This window comes from Lissotriton helveticus, chromosome 7, assembly GCF_964261635.1.
Source record: "Lissotriton helveticus chromosome 7, aLisHel1.1, whole genome shotgun sequence".
Taxonomy (NCBI): domain Eukaryota; kingdom Metazoa; phylum Chordata; class Amphibia; order Caudata; family Salamandridae; genus Lissotriton; species Lissotriton helveticus.
This window is the reverse complement of record NC_136068.1, coordinates 1,706,137,993-1,706,155,683: the sequence shown is the minus strand read 5'-3', so window position 1 is coordinate 1,706,155,683 and position 17,691 is coordinate 1,706,137,993.

Below are 17,691 nucleotides of genomic sequence, written 5' to 3'. Positions count from 1 at the left end.
CCAAGATTCTTTCTGGTCACGTTTTAGAACAGGAACACCAGCTAATACTAAAACGTACGGGCATGCAGCAGGCGGGAGATCCAAACTCTCTGTATTAGGAATCAGATCTGTCCCTTTGGGGCTGTGTTGTGTTTCCCTGCAGTGATTATGCACAGGTCTTATTGGTATATTATCAGGAGCAGAGGAAACCCTCTTTCCTTGCAGGGGTTGATCATTCAACTCTTTTTTGTTTCTTGGGGAAGCTCTGTCTGAACTTCTTACGCCCGCTTTCGGACAATTTTCCGAATTCCCTCCAATTCCAGTGGGGACACTACGTGTTTTTAGTGATGTTTTTAGGTTGACTAATAGTTTTTCCCCTTCTGTGATTATGCCTCTCCCATCATTTATACTTTTTCCTAAGTGAATTACAGCTGCGGTTAATTGGGCAATTTCACTATTAAGGTCCCTTAATTTAGTGTCCATTGTTGTGCTTATTTGATTGTGGACAGAAGCTAGGGTGGTTTTAATATTATCTGCCACAATTTGTTCAAGACCTTCTATTATCTCGTTGTCCCGACCGGGACCATTATGTTCAATGTCATCAGTTTATACTCCTACTGATCTATGATTTGTGGATTCACTATCCTTTGCCTGGGAGTAACAAGCCCCCCCTTTCCCACCTGTGTTCCCTTTCTTTTTATAAGATTTCTTTCCCCATACTGATTTTTCATTTTTGTCCTTGTTGTTTGGTCCCATTGGTCCAATTGCCCTCTGTCCTTGTAGTCGACTCGAGATTCAAGGGCTTGCCCTTGGGTTCTCATCCACTAGTCTAATCAAAGGGCTAGAATGGGCCGATGGAATATTATCATCATTATCTTGGTGATCAGCTAAGCTGGTTATCGTGCTGGTCGTTATCAATGGGAGTAGTTCCCTATTTTCACTATATGTGGGGAGTTTGGAGGGGTCTAGCTATAATCTTCTCTGAGCTATTTCAATTTCGCGTGACAACACATGTTCAGCTCTCGTGATGAAGTCATCTAAAGTACCAGCTGTTCCCTTCCTTTTACTCTTGGACAGATTATACATTTTCAAAAGATAGCACTAACCTGAATGCTAAAAGAAATGAGCAGTACAAGTAAGGAGATATATACAAGGTCAATAATGTCCACAAATACAAGGGATGAAGGGTTTTTCTCCGATATGTTTTGTGTCAATAACAGTACCTTCGCTCAAGTTGCCACAAAGAGAGTGGGCCTAGCCCAGCCTCCTCCGGCCTGTGACGGCCTAGGACGGTCCCGCCCTTGTCCCGGGCTCCGCCCGGGCGCGTTCCGTGCACAGTGATATAGGTCTGGTGGGCGGGCCTGGGGCACAGGTGTATTCAGGCACGGACTCCTGGGAGATGGAGTTCTGTGCAATCGATCTCCTCGAGCCCCCACAGCTCGTTATGACAAAAGCAGCAATCAGCAGACCCAAGGTTGAAGCTCCCTCTGCACTTTACAATCAGCTCTGGTGATCCTAAGAGCGAAGCGGGACCTGCGCCAGCGGGTACCGCAAGCAGTTATGTAGCTCCGGTGGGCGGGTAGGCTGGCCTTGGGCACAGGTGTGATCAGGCACGGACTCCTGGGAGATGGAGTTCTGTGCAATCGTTCTCCTCGAGCCCCCACAGCTCGTGATGACAAAAGCAGCAATCAGCAGACCCAAGGTTGAAGCTCCCTCTGCACTTTACAATCAGCTCCGGTGATCCTGAGAGAGAAGCGGGACCCGCGCCAGCGGGTACCGCAAGCAGTTATGTAGCTCCGGTGGGCGGGTGGGCGGGCCTTGGGCACAGGTGTGATCAGGCACGGACTCCTGGGAGATGGAGTTCTTTGCAAGCGTTCTCCTCAAGCCCCCACAGCCCGTGATGACAAAAGCGGCAATCAGCAGACCCAAGGTTGAAGCTCCCTCTGCACTTTACAATCAGCTCTGGTGATCCTAAGAGCGAAGCGGGACCTGCGCCAGCGGGTACCGCAAGCAGTTATGTAGCTCCGGTGGGCTGGCCTTGGGCACAGGTGTGATCAGGCACGGACTCCTGGGAGATGGAGTTCTGTGCAATCGTTCTCCTCGAGCACCCACAGCTCGTGATGACAAAAGCAGCAATCAGCAGACCCAAGGTTGAAGCTCCCTCTGCACTTTACAATCAGCTCCGGTGATCCTGAAAGCGAAGCGGGACCCGCGCCAGCGGGTACCGCAAGCAGTTATGTAGCTCCGGTGGGCGGGTGGGCGGGCCTTGGGCACAGGTGTGATCAGGCACGGACTCCTGGGAGATGGTGTTCTTTGCAAGCGTTCTCCTCAAGCCCCCACAGCCCGTGATGACAAAAGCGGCAATCAGCAGACCCAAGGTTGAAGCTCCCTCTGCACTTTACAATCAGCTCTAGTGATCCTAAGAGCGAAGCGGGACCTGCGCCAGCGGGTGCCGCAAGCAGTTATGTAGCTCCGGTGGGCGGGTGGGCTGGCCTTGGGCACAGGTGTGATCAGGCACGGACTCCTGGGAGATGGAGTTCTGTGCAACCGTTCTCCTCAAGCCCCCACAGCCCGTGATGACAAAAGCGGCAATCAGCAGACCCAAGGTTGAAGCTCCCTCTGCACTTTACAATCAGCTCTAGTGATCCTAAGAGCGAAGCGGGACCTGCGCCAGCGGGTACCGCAAGCAGTTATGTAGCTCCGGTGGGCGGGTGGGCTGGCCTTGGGCACAGGTGTGATCAGGCACGGACTCCTGGGAGATGGAGTTCTGTGCAACCGTTCTCCTCAAGCCCCCACAGCCCGTGATGACAAAAGCGGCAATCAGCAGACCCAAGGTTGAAGCTCCCTCTGCACTTTACAATCAGCTCCGGTGATCCTAAGAGCGAAGCGGGACCCACGCCAGCGGGTACCGCAAGCAGTTATGTAGCTCCGGTGGACGGGCCTTGGGCACAGGTGTGATCAGACACGGACTCCTGGGAGATGGCGTTCTGTTCAAGCGTTCTCCTCAAGCCCCCACAGCCCGTAATGACAAAAGCGGCACTCAGCAGACCCAAGGTTGAAACTCCCTCTGCACTTTACAATCAGCTCCGGTGATCCTAAGAGCGAAGCACTAGGTGGAAGGCACGGGACAGCTTGCTTCACTGTTGGCACAAATTTGTCGAATGTACTGGTGATTATTGAGGGCAAATCCACTGTCCCCGTGATCTTCGTACCCTGCCGCACCTTGTGGATTTCCTTCAGTGCAAGGTTGAGGGTATTGTTGATCACAGCCTGCAGGGTGCGGCGTTGGGCGAATTAAATGACGAGGGCAAGAAGAGGACGCCAAGCTCATAGGAGCGGATCTTCAGCTGGGTACCTTTTTTTCCAGAGATCCCCAGGCAGCTTTTGAAAGATTTGCACTTTTAACACAAGCTAGCCAGCCTATGAGAGGCGCTTTAGCCTCGTGCAAGCAATGAAGGCCGTCAACACCAACTCTCCCCTCCACAGAAACTCGTCTTTCAAGATGGAAACAGGGGCTGGGCCTCAGGGCATGTCATAGGGGTCAGGAGATGATTCACAAAAGACCCGTTGGGTTCTTGACCGTAGCCCTTTACCTACTTGCTGACGTTCTGCATCAGTGAGCAAAGCTAGGAAGGGCTTGAGGGTATAAGTGAGAGGGGGCAGCATGGTAGGGTTCAAATGCATGTGGTTAGGCTGCACACATGATTCCACTGATTACATACTCCATAAGTGATACCGGAGTCTTTCCAAAGTGCACGTTCAAATTATTGTATATGTGCATACTTGCAACAACAATGGCATTGCATTACGTATTCATCATCAATCATCATAATGCATCTTGCCAAGAGACAGATGCCAGTGGGAACCTAGGACAGTTGTTCTTCTATCTATCTCACTGTTTGATTTAACCACATCAATACTCAAATAAACTCTCGCTGCACAATAATACAACTCCTTCTTCTCTTAAAACCACTCTGGCACAGGGATGAATTGTAGATATGCTCATCTACCAGCTACTGAGGATTGAATCTATGGTGGGATAGCAAGTGAAACCTCTATAAACTCTACATTTTCTACACCCCAGCTTCAACACAACTTAGTCATATCACCTGAACCATACTGTAAGATGAAACATACTAAATATGAACTTCAGAAACGGAAACTTCAAGAATGGTGAGCGCAAAGAGCATGGGACCATAAAGCTGAGACTCTGACACAGTAGACTTGGGAACAACAAAGAAAGGAAGACACAGAAGCCAGGGTAGCGCATAAAATAATTGAATAAGATTTATTGTCAAGCCATATCCACAAGCCTGTGGAACTCAATAACAAAGAGACAACCACAAAACAACACCTCCTTGAGTCCCATCAGAAGAGGACCTTAGACTAATGATGGTTGGAACCGTGGGCCCTATACCTTTTCAAATTTACAAGGGCATCCACATGATTTATATACCAGTTCTTCTGATGTCATTTACCAATTAAGGTGCGAATCCCACTCAGCCACCGTCAGGGTTGACACTGCCCCCCAATAATTGACTGTGTCAAATCTATTCACCATTAGTGAAATATTACAAAAGAGCCATGCATATCGGTTTAGGGATTGTTCCCCTCCCCCAAAATCCCAGCATCACTATTTGCGAGAGGAGGTTCAGGATGCTCCCGGGTATCATTGACAATTTAAAGTGCTGCTAGTTTACGGGGTTGCAAGGGTGAACAATCCAGACTTACATCTGAAGGTTGGTTATTAGTGGGGTAGATTAAACTCAACTAAAGCACATTTATCACTCACAATGAGCCAACATTTGGTCAGGTCAGGGAAAATTACTAAAGTTACTAAACAAACCTGAGATTAACACCCTGGTAGTTATGACACAGACCAGACAGGCTTACCTTAGAGACAATGTGTAAAGTATTAATGCAGTACCAAACCAGTAATTAAGTCAAAACACCACACAAGAAAAATCCCAAACCAATTTAGATTTGAGAGAGTCAATTTTAATAAATAAAATGACACTGAAATCACAGAAATCCAATTAGTTATCGGAGTTATAAATATTTACGGTTTAAGGTTCAAAAGAACACCAAAAGTGTTAATCATCACCTGCAGTCATCAGGTTGCACTTAACTGGTAGCTAGGCATAAGTTAATGCCAATCATGATGAAGTATGGTTCGGATACAGAAACCAGGCTCAACCTTGTTTGAAGTTTTACCTATGGACATGATCCCTGTAATGGAAACCAAAATTCCTCAGGTGGGGTAGACAGCAGGCTGCAATTAACGAGGACTCTATGTCACCGAATAGCTGATGGACAAGGTCCCAGTTAAACCGTGGGCTTTTGATGGGAAAGCTCTGAGCAAGAGAAATTTGAATTTTGCGCCCAGAGAAGATCCCTTGACTGTCAGATAAATATGGTGTCTTTGCTCAAGGGAGATTTCTGTCTTTAGACTTAGTTACTCTTTTGGAGGCAGGAGTCTTTCAGTGCGGCAGGGCTGCAGGCCGCAGCTAAAGTCGGGTCCAAAAGACTGAATACCTTTTCCTTGATGTCCAGCTGAATAGGATTTGCTGCTGCTGAAAAGCTCCGAACCAGAGCAACCTGAATATTTGGCCTAGCAGCAATGCACCTTTATTGGATCAGCTCGGTACCGGTCTTCATGAGGTCTTTGGAACAAGCTTCAGTAAAAATCAAATACCAGCCAATAGTCCATGACTTTCAGTACAACACTGAATTGTCAACACTCACTCCAGCAGCATGGTTCAGGATGGTTTCAGTCTTAACTGGTCAGCTGTGCAGTTGCAGATTAAGGCCTGTTGTGTCCCTGTAGCTTGAACATTATATCAGCCTTATGACCCTATGAGTCCACTTCTTTCTCCTCCAAACAAGAGAGAGAGCAGGTCTAGTCTTCTACAGCCTTCTCATATCAGGGCCAGCATGTTGAGTCCTCTTCTGTTATCGCACAGTCAAAAAATTGTTCTGATGGTGGTACTAGGGATGTCACATTTATGCATGGCACCGGCCGGTGGGTAGGGGAAACTCTTCATTAATATCAGCCTAGTGGGGTTAAAGTTTCCAGAGGTGATCCTACCTATTTTTTTGCATTTGCTGTGTGTCCTACTGCAAACAATCCCAACTCTACCTACCATCCAGATGGAGAGAGCTCCTGCTCTCAACCCAGAGGTGTGGTCAGTTGAAATGAGCAACACGTTCTCGGTGGTCAATCTAAACTAGTTCTGGGGGCAATTTCTCTCCCACTGGAATTGGTTCCTGGCTGACTTGGGAAACAAAGAAGGGCCCTGTCCAGGTGTCAGTTAATATGGGCCTGTGACATGGTAGGCCTCTTTGAAGATAATCAAGTTCCTATGCACAGCCCAGGTGGTCACCCTGCCCAAGCAACAGAAACCACTTCCCCAAACTGAAGCCTTGTCCCTGCTCTAGGAGCAGTTTTCTCACCTTCTCAAGGAGCTCTTCAGCTGCCAGGTAACAGTCAGAGATCATGCAAATTGCCTGCAGAGGTTTGGGCAGGGAAAAGGTAACTTTCTAAAAGTACCACTTGCTCAATACTTATTATAAATACAACTTCACCGGTGAATTGGGATTGTAATAAACATTTCAAAAAGTTTCATAACACATTTTTGAAGGGTTTCCTAGATATACATTTAATATTGTATCCCAATGCTTTCATATGGCAACCCAATTACAGTAGAAATAGCGTTTGCTGCTTTTTCGCTGCAAGGAAAGTTTAATAAGAATCTTTTACATGTCCTGCTTTTAAATACCATACACTCTGCCTTCTGGGCAGTACGGCCTACTTAGGTGGTGACCTATTAATATTTATAAGGAATGTGTAGGCCTGATAAAATGTGTTATTTTGACAGGACAAATTTGTATTTTAAAATTGCACAACCTGGCTACTAATATTAGGCATGTAGTCATGTTTGCACTGTCACTGTAGTGGGTGGCACAATGGGGGCTGTAGCCAACTTGTGACTTTTAACTTCCTGGCTCTGAGTAGACTTTTGTACCATATAATAGGGACATAACAGTAAGATAACTATGCCAATTAGGGGTATGTCCATTTTTATCATGCTGACGTATGGAGCACAGGCACCAACACTGGCTATTAGGTGGTAAAATGCAGAGAGTTTCACAGCCAGAAAAAAAAATCAAGACAAAATTCTGGAGGTACACCATTCAAAATATAGCAATTTCTAATTGACCTCCAATGCATCATAAATTCTATGTCAGCCTCAAGCAGAGTTACACTCTAACAAGTAACCAAAGCACAGTATCTAAGTGCAACATTGCTAACAGTCAGAATGAAGAGAGGCGTACTCAGGTCTTGGTTTTATGCTGTGCACACATATTCTACAGGACGGTTGACTGTTTTGCTTTCGCATAGTGTAGTCACAGGTTCAGAGTTATTGTTAGACCCGGCATCCTTGGCATGATTTCCCCTGTCTTTTTGCCTCTACCTCCTGTATTTTTGACTGCATGTAGGACTTCGTTTTTGCTTTTTTTTAATCTCTGGGTATTTTACCACTTCTGTTCAGTGCTTTAATGCTATTTCTCCCTGTTTAAATTTGAATTATGTTTGGTTATCCCTGATTGGCATATTTGACTTACTGGAAAGCCCTAGTAAACTACACTGTGTGTGCCCATGGCCTATAAATCAAATGCTACTAGTGGGCCTGCAGCATTGATTGTGCCACCCACAAGTGACCCTGCAAACATGTCTCAGGCCTGCCACTGAAGAGTGTGAAAGGGTAGATGTTGACCTGGCAAGTGCACCCACTTGCAAGGCCCAAACCTTCCCTTTTATTACATTTAAGGCATCCCTAAGGTAGGCCCAAGGTAGCCAAAGGGCAGGGTGCAGTACGTGTGTACTGCTAGTGAAAAAAAGCTAATTTCGCTTTTCACTATTGCAAGGACTTTCTCTCCCATAGGTTATAATTGGAGCAGACTTGTTACACCTTGCAAGTGTAACTTTCAATTGAGATGAGATAGAGATTCGACGTTTGGGTTCTCTTAACTCTGAATTTAGTAACACATCTTTCTGTGGATGTGGTTTTTAAATTGTGTGTTTGAAAATTCCACTTTTAGAAAGTGGGCATTTTCTTTTGTTAAAAAACAACAAAGAAATCCTTGGGTCTGTGGTAACAAAACAAACCGACAAAGGCACTAGAGATTAATGAGAAAGACCATTGGGGGAATCCTTTTTAGGACAAAATCCCTCACGCACCAAAGGTGGCATGCTTCATCATCTGGGATTCTCCTCTTGGCGAAAATACCTAGTCCCACCAAGGGCTACAACTCCCTCTCTGAGAGGAAGGAGCTCAGGGATGTTCTATTCCTACTGTCTTAGGAATGTACTAAATACAACAGATGAGAGAGAGTAAATCGGGTTAGGATGGGGGTGCAGCGCAACAAAAAATATCTAACTGTGTGGATAGTGGTATTAAAAGTAGCTACTGGGAGTGAAGAAGTTGCCTTTATTAGTTCGTTCCCATTTCCAGGATTAAAAACAGTGCACTTGCAGAATAGATTTAGAACTGCATGTGTAGGACGAAAAGTGGTCTACATGTTTCAGCCTGGAAGACCTGGAAGGTGTCAAGGCTTTCATCAGGCCCTATAGAAATGCTACTGCAAAAATAGGCAACAGTGATAGAAAGTAATGAAATAAAAAAATACAAAACCAGTAATCCTGCTATTTTCAGTTAAGATTTACTGGTAGTACCTGTTGGAGAAAGACAAAAAAGAAGAGAAAACCAATAAGTAAGTGACTCTGAACCTGTTTGTCAGTACAATGTGGGATATTCTTATCACCACATATATAATGCATCTGTCATGTGTGATTAGTGAAAAGTATTGCTTACCAGTGCTGTTTGGATAAGAAACCTCACCTCAATCTGGCGACAGCACAGGGAAGGGGAGCAACGCTCTGAAAGAAAAGGATGTGGAGGTGTCAACCATCACAATAATGAATTTGACCCTACTCCTTATGACTATGATTATAAAGGAGGAGACAAATCACGGAAACATTATGTGTATAAAGGAGCTTAATGGCCCAAAGCCAAAGATCTGATGAAGTTTAGTGATGAGCAAGGGAATGTGGCAAATGGTCTAAGGCGCGTGTGTAGTGCTTCAATGATGCCTAGACTTGTGGGAAGGTTTAATGGAATAAGGAGCCATGGCACTAGATTGTGCTGGCTTTCTCTTCCTAGCTAGTTGACCTTATACTACAACCCCCGCTGAAGGCAAGAGCCTGTTAACGTTCCAGTCCATGAGTTGCCTATGGTGAATGATGTGAAGAGCTGTCATACATACAATATAAAATGCTGCCAAAAGAATCCTTAAGATCTAGAATCAGGGCATCTATTAGTCGTGCAAAAATCATATATGTTGTAAGGCTGTGACAGGATTTAAAAATGACATATTTATAGACCCACCGAAGGCCTGTCATGTCCTGAATGACGACTACGGGGCCTCATCAAACTACCACCGAGTTAAATGAAGCAGAACTCAAAGTACTGTGTTTAGGAATAATGGAATAGAAAGTAAAAAATACTTAATCACGGGGTTCTAGTGAAAGTACAAAAATCTTGTGTATTTGGCTTCTATTAGAGAGCTCAAGTACACAAGCCGGTACAGCGCCTGCAAAAAAGAACGTAAATATGATAGAGTGACTATGTAGTATTATACTAAACAAGCAATAGTGACAAGCATGCACAATCAAAATGAGGGTCGCAATTACTGGGAGTGTCGTGGCTCAACACTCACCTGTCCGTCGGAACCCCTGGCTGTACATAAGCTGTAACCAGAGGTGAGTGTTTGAGCCGGTCACTGCTCTTTAAGTATCCTGCATGGGAACCGCCTGGGCTGCGGGTCCCGGTTCATAGTCCTTCGTTGATAGGACTTAATATAATTTGTCTCAGCTCTTTGGAGCAGCATATCACGTAGACAGTGAGCTTGAGTCATTACTCTTTTCCTTACATAACCATGGCAGAATTACAGGGGTTGGCCTTTGACAATGTCACAGTCCAAACCATTCTCACCAAACCCAGCATTATTGATACTATCCAGAGTGGGACATCTACACAGGGGGATGATTGGTCAAAACTGCTTGTGTTAAAAAGATCACACTCTCGCACATACATTCACTGTTCAATCATGACGGAGTACCTATGGGGTAATTGTGCCCCCACTGGATTGATTGTCACAAACACACCCAGATTGTTTCTAGATGATAAGAAACATTTATGAAAGACTGGTCTCTCATTGCTTTGCAATGTACGAGAGACTGGCTGATTTTTATAATCAGCATGGCCAAACAAATTGCAGACACAATCCTCGTCGAGATCCAGACGCTTAAGTCACAGATCAAATCAGTCATCTCAGTGACCCTATACAAAAAACAAGCCGAAGAAAATAACAAAGCTAAGAAAGAGTTTAAAGACTCTGTATTAACGGCAAAGATCAAAAATACCTTTTGCTATCGCTACGGCTTTTCAGCCAAAAACGTGCACGAGTTCCATTGCATTCAATGGCAACACATGCATGTGTGGCAATTTACTTACAGGAGCGCGCGGCGCCATATGGAAGCAATTATCGCTCCTGATGCTGCTCGCTCTCGCAAGTGAAATGCACTCGCCCCCTCCTCTCCCCCCTTACCCTGCTGCCTCCTTTTAGCGAGAGGAACACACTTGTTTTAAGTCGTAATCGCTAGTCAACTGCGACTATAAGGATCTTCGGGGCATATTACCAACGTTAAGCGATATTTATCGCTAACGATGCTTAGCAACAAATTTTTTACCGCTAAGCATCGTCAGAAATTATCGCAGATAAACCTTGCTATTATCAAGGTTTATCGCAAATGCGATAAAAAACGGCCGCAATGCATGAATATTGCTGAAAAGTCAGCGATATTTATGCATTACCGAGCTAATGCTCTTAGCCATGTTATCCACCTCCCATTGGATAACATGGCTAAGAACTGCTCAGGGCAGGTGTTAGTTTTTGGAGATATTCGCGCTTATATGTATACCACTGAAGAGCGGCATTTCTAAATCCATTTAATGCGCCCAGCTCTTGGCGATACATAATGGGTTGCAAAAGACCTATTTTTCAGTGAAAGCGTTCATACACGAGGCCCCAGGGCTCTTTTAATAATTCATACACCGAGTTGTAACCAACAAAGTAAAAAAAAGGTAATTGCGGCTTTTTCCAGGACTGAGACAATATTTATTTAAATACTGGTGACAACATTGATCGAACAGCATTTTCCATGGCAAAAATAAATAACATTCAGACCCACAGCATTTTCCAGTTGTCGCATATAGTTAGCCTGCTATTTCACCCTGGGCACTTTGGACGTCAATGGTTACGTTGTTCACATGCCTCTATTTGCATGGATTAATAAAAGACGGGCATTATCTGAAAATATCTGAGTGAGTCATAGAAGTGCTGGAACAATGTATTCCGCATTGAAAAAACTAGGTGCAATTTAATTCAATCTCCCTCACATATCTTAGGGGAGGAGCATGTAAACAAACTGCGGAATGTGTAGTTTTGGTCGGGTAGATTTACACCAAGGCAATACAAAAGAAACGAAGAGCACACTTAATAGGTTTAACTGGCTCTGAAAGAACAGTTTGTGCGCGTTAAGAAATGCTAATACTAAAACAACTGGTTCCTATTGTCTTTCATGGTAATTCCTCTGTGAAATCGGATGTGCACTGAAAGAGGCTACACTGAGAGGAATCAGCCATATAACAAGCATTGGCATAGCCAATAGGTCTGCCTTTGGGCCTTTATAATCAATCAATCAATCAATCAATCAATCAGAGGACTTGTATAGCGCGCTACTTACCCGTGAGGGTCTCAAGGCGCTGGGGGGGAGGGGGAGGGGGGGGCGGCGCCGTTACTGCTTGAAAAGCCAGGTCTTGAGGCGTTTTCTGAAGGCGAGTAGGTCTTCAGTCTGACGTAGGTGGGTAGGTAGGGTGTTCCAGGTTTTGGCGGCGAGGTGGGAGACGGATCTGCCACCGGAGATAGCACGCTGGATGCAGGGGACGGTGGCGAGGGCGAAGCTGGCGGAGCGGAGCTGGCGGGAGGGTGTGTGGAAGCTGAGTCTGATGTTCAGGTAGGCTGGTCCGGCGTTGTGGAGTGCTTTGTGTGCGTGGGTGAGGAGTTTGAAGGTGATCCTCTTTTCGACGGGGAGCCAGTGGAGGTCTCGCAGGTGGGGGGTGATGTGGCAGCGGCGGGGTACGTTGACGATCAGTCGGGCGGAGGCGTTTTGGGTGCGCTGGAGACGACGCAGGTGTTTGGCTGGGATTCCGGCATAGAGTGTGTTGCCGTAGTCCAGCCTGCTGCTTACGAGGACCTGCGTTACCGTTCTTCTTGTCTCGGTCGGGATCCATTTGTAGATTCTGCGGAGTGTGCGGAGGGTGTTGTAGCAGGAGGAGGATACGGTGTTGACCTGTTTGGACATGGAGAGGGTGGAGTCGAGGATGAATAATAGGTTGCGTGCGTGGTCGGTTGGCGTTGGTGCTGTTCCCAAGGTGGTCGGCCACCAGGAGGCATCCCAGGCTGAGGGGGTGGGTCCGAGGATGAGTACCTCCGTCTTGTCCGAGTTCAGTTTCAGACGGCTGCTCCTCATCCAGTCGGCGATGGCCTTCATCCCGTAGTGGATGTTGGATTTGGCGGAGTGCGGGTCCTTGGTGAGGGAGAGGATGAGCTGAGTGTCGTCGGCGTAGGAGATGATGGAGAGATTGTGGTGTTGGGCCACTTGAGTGAGGGGGCCATGTAGATGTTGAACAGCGTCGGGCTGAGGGAGGAGCCCTGGGGGACGCCGCAGATGATGTCGGTGGGTTCGGATCAGAAGGACGGGAGGCGGACGGTCAGGGATCTGCCGGAGAGGAAGGATGTGGTCCAGTCGAGGGCCTTCTCTTGGATTCTGGCTTCCTGGAGGCGGGTCTTTAGTGTGTGATGGCAGACCGTGTCGAAGGCGGCCGATAGGTCCACGAGGATGAGGGCAGATGTTTCCCCGTTGTCTAGTTGGCGCCTGATGTCGTCTGTGGCTGCGATGAGGGCTGTCTCGGTGCTGTGGTTTCGTCTGAATCCGGATTGGGATGGGTCAAGGATGTGGTTTTCTTCCAGGTGACGGGTCAGCTGCAGGTTGACGATTTTCTCGATGACCTTCGCCGGGAACGGTAGCAGGGAGATAGGCCGGAAGTTCTTGAGGTCCTTGGGGTCCGCCTTGGGTTTCTTGAGGAGGGCGTTGGTTTCGGCATGCTTCCAGCTTTCTGGGAATGTCGCATTTTTGAAGGAGACGTTGATGACCCTCCGTAGTTGGGGTGCGATGGTTGCGCCTGCCTTGTTGAATATGTGGTGTGGGCACGGGTCTGTCGGTGATCCTGAGTGGATGGAGTTCATGACTTTGCGCGTCTCGTCATCAGAGACGTTGGACCAGGAAGTCAGATGGTTGGTGCTGATGGTGCGCGCGGGAGGGGTGGGGTCCGGTGCGGTCGGGTCGGTCGCGGTTTTGAAGCTGTCATGGATGTCAGCGATCTTGCGATGGAAGAAGTTGGCGAGGGAATCGCACAGTTCCTGTGAGGGAGGTATGTAGTTGGCGTTGGCGCTGGGGTTGGAGAGTTCTTTCACGATGCGGAAGAGCTCTTTGCGTGTGCGTTGTTGTCTAAGCGGTCTGTGAAGGAGGATCTCTTGGCTTGTCTGATGAGGTTGTGGTGTCTGCCGGTGGCGTCCTTGTGGGCTGCCTGGGTGTCCGATGTGCAGGCGTGGAGCCAGATCTTCTCCAGTTTCCGGCATGTGCGCTTGGAGGTCAGAAGCTCGTTGGTGAACCAGGAGGCTCTCTTGCTGGCATTGTTGTTGGGGGGTTTCTTAGGGGGGGAGGGTGTTGGCACAGTCGTCGATCCACTGTCTGAGGTTGCGGGCTGCGATGTCAGGGTTGTTGAGCTCGTGGGAGGGTTCATGGCGAGGGTGGAGGTCAGCTGGTCTTCGGTTATTTTGCTCCAGTATCGGCGAGGTAGCTGTTGGGTGCGGTAGTGCATGGTGGGTTTTCTGAAAGTGAAGTGGATGAAGCGGTGGTTTGTCCAGTGGGGTTCAGTCGTGTGGTTAAAGGCGACGTGGTTGCTAGTCGAGAAGACGGCAACCAGTGTGTGGCCGGCGTTGTGGGTGGGTGTGGTCACGAGTTGGCCAGAGGCCGAGGTTGGAGAGGTTGTCGATCAGCGTGGTGGAGTTGACGTTGTTGTTGTTCTTGAGGTGGAAGTCCAGATCCCCGAGGAGGATGTAGTCCGTGGAGGCGAGGGCGTGGGTGCTGGCGAGGTCGGCGATGGAGTCGCTGAACTGGGCTCGGAGTCCGGGGGGTCTGTATACGAGCGTTCCTCTGAGGGTGGTGTTGGGGTTGGTGTGGATCTGGAAGTGCATGTGTTTGGCGGTGTTGAGGGTGTCGTCTGCGTGGGTGGTGACCTCGATGGTGGACTTGTGGACGATGGCTAGTCCTCCTCCGGTGCCTTTGGCACGGTCCCTGCGGGTGGTCTTGTAGCCGTCTGGGATGGCGACGGCGATGTCTGGGGCCAAGGAGCCGTTCTACCACATCTCCGTCAGGAAGGCTACGTCCGGGGGGGTGGTGTCGAGTAAGTCCCAGCGTGTTTCCGTGCGGAGCGGGTGTTGAGGAGTATGCAGCGGAGGTGGTTGGGTCTAGTCCACGATGGTTTGGTCGTTCTGTTGCAGGTGAAGCTGCAGTTCCGACAGGGGAAGGGTCCGTGGGTGTGTTTCAGGGCTGCCTGGACGCAGCGTTGGTCTCGGTCGGTGTTGAGAGCATGGAGGGATTCGGCGTCGTAGCTGAGTCTAGGACTGGCGCGGTGGGGTGCGCGGGCTCCAGGGTTTCGGGCGCTGGGCGTGGTCCCTGCGCGGACGGGCGCAAACGGGCTTGCCTCTGGCGCGCCTCCGGCCGCACGGCGGCCTGCATTAAGAAGGGTGGAGGGAGGGAGGAGCAGCTGGGAGGCGGGTGGCGAATGGGAGAGGAAGGGGGCGGGGCCGCAGGGGACGCAGCGACGGGAAGGAATGCGGGAGGAATGCGGGGGCAGGCGAGCGAGATGGGCACTAGGAGACAAGCAGGCAAAGATTAGAAACAGGCAACAATGTTAAAGGCAGAGAGAAACGATTTTAAAGTGCAGCAAAAAGAGGAAATAAAGGAGAAAGTGAGAGACAAACAGAGCAAGAGGTCAGACGTGATACTTACCGCCCACCACTGGGCCACCAGGGATGAGGCGCAGGCGGGATTCTGCGGATGGAGGAGGGCCTCGAACTTCCAGCGACGGCAGCAGCGGCGTGGGCAGCAGCAGAGCACCAGCAGGGAACGCTGGAGCGGCGATGTTGTTTCACCAAGGATATTGTGCTAGATACCTAAACACTTCTAAAGTCCCAAAGACGAGCCCTATTGGCTATGCCAATGCTTGTTATGTATTGCCAAAGATACATAAGGAGCAAAGAAGCTCCCCCCAGCAGACCCATCATCTCAGGGATAGGGTCTCTACTAGAGCCCCTTTCGACTTTCGGCGACCACTTCCTTCGCTTGCTGGTCGCCAAAATGCCTACGTACCTCCAGGACACAAAGGACATCCTGAAACTACTTTTTGAGACTCCGTTTGATGATATCAGAGACTATCTGGTCTCTTTTGACATTGAATTTCTTTACACCTGCATTCCTCAAAATGAGACACTAGTAGCTATTCAGTCTCTGCTCAACAACAGAAGCATGGATACCATTTCCCCAGTATACTTTATTATGGAATGTGCATGATTGGCCATGAAAGGGAATTTCTCTAAATTCGAAGGTGTGTTATACCTATAAACATCAGGAACATCTATGGGCAGTATTTTTGCACCCAGCTTGGCTAATCTTTATGTAAATCTGTTCGAACAGGAACAGATACTGATAGAAAGGAACATTTACAGAGTACACATTCTTCTGTGGAGGCAGCACATTGACGACATGTTTGTCACATTACGAGGAACACCTGATACCATTGTTAAATTTCGTCAATGGCTAAACACCAGGAATGAGTTTCTGAAGTTCTTTTTTGAATTTAGCAACACTAGTCTACCATTCCTGGACATCCGCATCTTCCCGGAAGGGGAAGGCCTGGGGACTGTACTATTTAGGAAACTGATGGTTAGAAGTTCCCTATTGTCTTACAACAGCTATGACTCTAAATCGCTTCATTATAACTTGCCCTGCGGGCAATTCTTACGAATCAGAAGGAATTGATCCTCAAAAGAAAAATATGAAGAAAATACTAGGACCCGCTCATCCCAACTCAAGGGCAGACAATACCCAGCCAGATTGGTCCGGAAATCCAAGAAGAGGGCAGCGAACAACAATAGGGAGGCACTGATTGAAATCCCCCCACCTAAGGAATGTTTGCCTATAATCACATGTGTGAATACCTTCTGTAGCTTCTCAAATCCGGTAAAGAAGAGCATTCACAAACATCGGAAAATCCTCAACATAGAGAACACGCCAATCTCACAACCATTGTTCGCTTTCAAAACAATCGGTAAACAGCGTTTACAACGCAACTTTTACCACGCACTACCTTTACCACGCAACTTTTACAACGCAAATCGTTACAACGACTTGCGCTGGGGGGTGCTCTAGGATAGGTAATAGTTTAATTTACTATCCAAAACCTTCCCTACTATCCACGGGGACTGGAGTTGGAATAGTAAATTAAACTATTCACTATCCAGTGCCCCCAACGCAAGTCGTTGTAACGACTTGCGTTGTAAAAGTTGCGTGGTAAAGGCATGCGTTGTAAAAGTATGCGTGGTAACGACATACATCCAAAAGGATCACCAACCTAAAGGACAAGCTGGTGCATACTCAACCAAGATTGAAGAGACCTTCCATTCAAGAGACACTATGGGGTTTACCTACTATCACAGGGCACTATCCTTACGGTTTGAGTGCAGCGTACCCCCAAACCAAACACACTGTTTTGATCAATATTGGTACTGAGAGACCTTGGGTACTATCTCGCCACATGAACTGCAACAGCAAATAGCTGATCTACTTGATCACTTGCCCATCTGGCTTACGCTACGTGGGCATGCAAAATCAAGATAAGGATAATGGAGCACAAGAGCACTATCCATTGTAAGAAACAGTCCACCAAGTTCACAAACCACTTTCTAGACGGGAATCACTCACCAGATGAATTGAGTTGGACTGTTCTAGAACAACAATGTATCCCTAGCCATGTAACAGACACTGCCAAATTCATGTTCAGGCGTGAGCAAAGATGGGTTCACAGATTACAGAGTGACATCACAGTTCTCAACATTGATATCCTGTGGACAGAACTGTGACATGGATGCTCACCAATACAGCTACCGCAGCCCTGATATGACATGATATCCATTGAAAATACACACATTGGTTCCCTGTATGGACATAACAGAGGGAGTTCAAACCACTCATAGAATAATCATCACCATAACACTACTGCAACACGTAGTAAGCACCAATATAGATTAAGGTTCAAGATGGCTTCTCAGGTACCTAACACTGGTAACCACTTGTGGAAGCAGGATCCTATCAAACCATGTCCCTGCTCTACTTATTAAGACCAATAGGCTAGCCACATCATATGTTACATAAACTGACCAGTATGGCTGACATCTACTGACATG